Below are 6000 nucleotides of genomic sequence, written 5' to 3' on the forward strand. Positions count from 1 at the left end.
TTTGTATCAGTCAGTGTAAATCACGATAAGACAAATTGTTGTACATATAATGTATCTGAATCATTATAATATTGTCCCAGAGTGATTTACACAATGACATTTGTATCTTCGAAGTTAACTCGATTTGTTCTTTACTAAGTCTAACATTGTGTTGATTTGTTTGGTTTTTTTTTTGCCATATATAAATTAGTCATTGTGTAAATCGCGATAAAACATATCGTTAGCTTAGACAAAGCCCGTAAAGGCAAATCGCAGTAGGATTTTCAAACAAATTTGGTTCGATTATTTGATGGGTTTAGGTGGGATGGATGTATAGATCGTAATAGAACACCTTCTATAAGAAACAAATCGTGATCTCTTGTACAACTGGTTGCAAGCCAATCACGATCTCTTATAATAAACAAATCGCAATCACTTTTATTTATGAAGGCCGAACATTAGCACGATTTGTTTAGTGGCACTTGTGTGTTACACTTATTAAAAAAAGAATTAAACAATTAAAGAATGTCACATTACAAAAAAAAATTATAGAATTACAACAAAGAATTATAGAATTACAATAAATAATTATTGGGATAAAAAGAATTGATAATGTTTATTCAGTGGCACTTGATGACTCAGATGGACTATGACATACAAATCGCCTCGTTCTTTTTTTTGGTAGACTCTCTTTCCTCGGTGGCCTCTTGGTTCCCTCGATCTTATTATAAACATCGGTCATCATCTCTATCAGTGTATCATATTGTGATCACATTTATCTCCCTAAATTCCTCACCTGTTTCCGTAAGTCCTTATTCTCCATCTCCAACATCTCAAACCTTGTGGCGGAGACTACCTTCTCTTTTGTGAGTTGTGTTCGCTCTTCAACGTGTACTACAACTGAAGTAATCATTGTTGTAGTCGGAGGCAAAAGATGGACGTGTTTTTATGCTGGGAGATGACATAATGGGGAACAGAAGGGACACATGGGTTCCCAATATTCTCAATCTCCAGATTTCGATGCATGGGTTCTCAATATTTTTTGAAATACTTGGGATCATATTGTCCTTCTTTATAATCATACGCTATGGCACGATCACCTCCTTTATTCCAGCTATACAATTGTTTCCTTTAGTGTTCGTGTAAATTCATGTTCTTGGACCCACCACTATTCATCTTCCTTCTAACTTCCACAGACTTCTTTGGGATAGACTGTCCCAAGCCAGATTGTAGGAGAACTCGACTATCATGCTGCAACTCGACTTTATAATTGCTAAACAATCAAATATCGCAGCTAGACAGTCTCGCAGCCTCAGCAACAACCTCTTGGTCCTTGTCCTCCCCATCTCCATACGGTCTCCACAGAACCTGTACATTGGAGATTATGGTTTAGGTATCGATAATTATTCATGCTAATGAATGTTAAATATTAAAATAATTTATAATAACGAGTGCTAAATATATTACAATGACTATTACTAAGAATGCTAACGATTACAACAACCTAGACTAACAAAAGTTAAATGCTCAAGAGATAACGATTTGCAATAAGGAATACAAAATCCTGCAACGATCATTACTTAAGAATGCAAACGATTTACACTTATGAAAGTTAAATGCTAAAGCGATAACGATTTATACTAAGGAATACAAAATTCTGCAACAATCATTACTTAGGAATGCAAATGATTACAATGATTTATACTAATGAAAGTTAAATGTGAAAGCGATAACGATTTGTACTAAGGAATACAAAATCCTGCAACGATCATTACTTAAGAATGCTAACAATTACAATGATTTACAGTACTGAAAGTTAAATGCTAAAGTGATAACGATTTGTACTAAGAAATACAAAATTATGCAACGATCATTACTTAAGAATGCAAATGATTACAATGATTTACAGTACTGAAAATTAAATGTTAAAGCGATAACGATATGTACTAAGAAATGTAAAATCTTGCAACGATCATTACTTAAGAATACAAACGAATACAATGATTTACAGTACTAAAAGTTAAATGCTAAAGCGATAACGATTTGTACTAAGGAATACAAAATCCTGCACCAATGATTACTTAAGAATGCTAAACATCTCAATGATTTATACTAATGAATGATAAATGCTAAAATGATTGTAAATGATTTTAAACCATTTACCTCATATAATTACAGACCATCTAAAATGAATTTGGCATTATCTTCCTTGACATTTATTCTAGCCCACCGACGAATTTTTAGAAAACCACAAATCGCAGGGCCACACTGAGGATGCAAGGTGGCAATATGCTCCCACAACCATGCCTACAAAATCATATATATTAGTAAGACTATAATCTTCAACTATCTTAGTCTACAACTACAAAATATGTAATAAACAATTACTTGGACAAATGGCCAAAACCCTACGACAGTTTTTGTACCATTACTCACACGGTAAAGTTGATCGTATAAGTGTGCGAAAATAGCAGCACCCCATGCATAGTTGTCGACTTCATCTAAGTCTTCCAAGCATTGCATCCACAGGTAACTTATTTTCGAACCAGACAAATCAGAAAATAAAGTAAGTCCAAAAAAATAAAGAATGAAGTCGTGCAACTCTTGGTCAGCTCTTTCAGATGTATATGTAGCAGACCGACCTTCCCATTTATTACAAAAAGAATAAACTTTCATCGATATAGAATTGCTTTCATTAGAAATACATTGGCTCCATTCCTTCATCGACATTCCTAGAAGGGCCATGCACTTGTCCCTTGCAGTACAGTTTGAAACCCGTAATAGGACAACATTTACTTAAGGCCCGTAATCTGCATCACATCTTCTAAGGTTATGGTGATCTCAAAAGAATCGAACAGGAATGTGTTCGATTTATTATTCCACTTATTTACCAGGTGAGTCATGGTGTTCCAACACGTTTCAAAATAATGGTGGTCCAGAAGGCTGCCGAAGTTCATATTTCGTAATCGATCCTTCTGATATTCACTAAGTTGTTCATACAACGACAACACTACAAGCCACTGACACCGCCCTCTGAGCTTTTCACTTGGTGCTCTACTTCTCTTCTGACCTCTCTGTAACACAAAATAGCATATTATTCGTATCAAATGTAAATTAGTCTCATTTATACTTTTACACATCGTTGTACACAGTAATCACTATAAATAATAATCGTTGCACACACACTATCACAGTAATCGCTATAAATAATAATCATTGTACACACGCTATCACAGTTGTTGCTATCACAGTAATCGCTATACAAAATCATACCTATAACAGTAAATTGTTAACAATAATCGCTATACATAGTAATAGCTATCACAGTAATACCTATCACAATAAATCGTGACAAACATGATCGATTTACGTACCTTTGTCACACTTTTCTCCTCTTCATCCCCTCCCTCCATCTTCTGCCTTTCTTGTTGCTCTGCCGCCTCCCTCTACTTTTCTACTTCTTCCTTCCTTCGTTCATTCGCCTCCCTCCTCTGCTTTTCAATTTCTTCCTTCTTTTCCTCCTCATGCTTTTTTCCTTTCCTTCTCTTCCTCCTGCTTCTTCCTTTTCCTTTCCTTCTCTTCCTCTTCCAACTTTTTCTTTTTTCTTTTCTTCTCTTCCTCCTCCTACTTCTTCCTTTTTCTTTCCTTATCTTCCTCATCCTCATTTAACTTCCTTTGCCTTTTCTTCTCTTCCTCCTTCTTTCTTTGTCTTTCCTTCTCTTCCTCATCTTGATGCTTCTTTCTTTGCCTTTCCTCTTCCATATGCATCATTTGTCTTTCTTTCTCTTCCTCCTTCTTCTTCTTCAATTGCCTTTCCCTCTCCTCCTCCTCCTCCTTTTTTTTTTTTGCCTTTCTCTTTCCTCCTCGTCCTTCTTCATTTGCCTTTTCTTCCGTTGCTTTTCAAAATATTTCTGCTTCATCATTTGCCTTTCCTTCTCTTCCTCCTCCTTCTTCTTCAATTGCCTTTCTCGCTCTTCCTCCTTCTCCTTATTCTTTTTTTTCCTTTCTCTCTCCTCCTCCTCCTTCATTTGCCTTTTCTTCCTTTGCTTTTCATTCTCCTCCTCCTTCTTTCTTTGCCTTTTCATCTCCTCCGTCTTCTTCCTTTGCCTTTCCCTCTCCTCCTCCTCCTTCGTTTGCCTTCGCTTTTCATTCTCCTCCTCCTTCTTCCATTGCTTTTCCTTCTCTTCATCATCCTTCTCTTTCTTCTTCATCTTTAGTTCTTCCTCATTCTTCATTTGCTCGTCAACCTCAATATCTGATGGATAATCCTCTGCATAATACAATTTCAATGCTTTGTCTCTGTGTTTATCATTCTTAATCTTCATTATATTTGGTACCTTTCATAACGCTCATATAGATGGAACTGGCGGATAATTTCTCTAATAGTCATCCCATAGAACGATGGGGGATTTCTTGTCTGACGAGCTGTAGACATTGCTAACCTACACAACACATAAATTTAATTGCATTATTATACGTTACAATCGCCTCCCCAAGTATATAATAATATAAATTATCTCATTCGTTAAACAATCACCAACATTACAAATCATCGCAATATTTGGCTTCATAAGTAAACATCATTGTAAGATTTAGCAAACTTAAGTACAAATTGAGGTAACTTTATAAATATACATCGCTACTGCTTTAAATGTATAAATTATTGCTACTTCAAACTTATAAATCACAACCTTCATAAGTACATATCGTTGAAATCCATTGCCTTTATAAGAACAAATCATGCTAACTATTTTTTGATGCCCAGAAGGTTGATATGTACAGATTGATTTGTTTTTGTATGATAATAGGTGTTATTTAGCAAGAAGACGACCACCCAATTGTAAGATTTAACATTCAGATTTATAAATTGATTCATTTGCATAACGAAACCTTACACGAAACTCACCGAAACGATAGGAGCTTTAGTAATCCGATAGTGGAGAAGAAACACCCAGAAGGTAGACGCAGTCGATGTGGTAGTGATGCTACCACTGCGCAGACGACGGCAAAGGATGCTCCGACGGGAGCAGAAGAAGGCAAAGGATGCTCCGACGGCAGCAAACGATGACAAAGGGTGCTCCGATGGCAGCAGACGATGACAAAGGGTGCTCCGACGACAGTAGACGATGGTAAAGGGTACTCTGGTAGAGTTTGTTGCTTAGGGCAAAAATAAAACGTTTGGAATTTTTGAAGACTTAAGATCATCCTCCCTTTTCTGGATCGAGGACAATTTTGTCCTTTTCTTAAACCGTTGTTTCACTTTTCTAGATGGAGGGCAGTTTTGTCCTTTTCTAAAACCGGTGTTTCACTTTTCTAGATGGAGGGCATTTTTATCTTTTTCTTGAACTGTCATTTCATGGTCTGAATGTCGGTAAAGGGTATTTAAGTCTTTGCAACTCTGACGCTAAATGATGCCGACACACACGGGGATACGAGCCCCACGTGCTTATATACGTGGTGCTCATTCGGGCCCCCGAACACGCAATGTAGCTAACGATCGTCTTCAGGGGGAACACATAACTTGCTTCATTTTTGCCAGGGAGGTGAGAGGGGCGACGATTGTCGGTGGCCTCGCAGGTGTCATTGACAGTATAATCAGTCGTTGAATCACCGAGCAAGCCGAAACTCCAAAACCCTCGTTGAATGGATTTTTCTTTTAGAGGGGTTCCGGCCATGCTCATATTTTAATCTAATGAAAGAAATGAAAATTTATTATCATCTAAGTATTGCAACTTGGAAAATGGAATTAAATTTACAATTTCTAAGCTAAGAAAACAAAATGGCATTTTCATATATTTTCCTGCAAAACACTGAGTTAACACAAAGTGAGAACCTAAAATTAAGAGGTTACATTGAAGCTGAAGTGCCTATGAATATGCTAATGAGGGCAAACTATATAAATATGTATGCCTACTTTAGTAAATGTTGTGGTGAATGATGATGGCGGTGAGTGGTAGTATGGTGAAGGTGCACTCAGAGTGTGTCTATGATGAAGAAGAAGTGATGTTGCTATAAGAGGAG

Source organism: Nuphar pumila, chromosome 14, assembly GCF_984573655.1.
Source record: "Nuphar pumila chromosome 14, dmNupPumi1.hap1.1, whole genome shotgun sequence".
Lineage (NCBI taxonomy): Eukaryota > Viridiplantae > Streptophyta > Magnoliopsida > Nymphaeales > Nymphaeaceae > Nuphar > Nuphar pumila.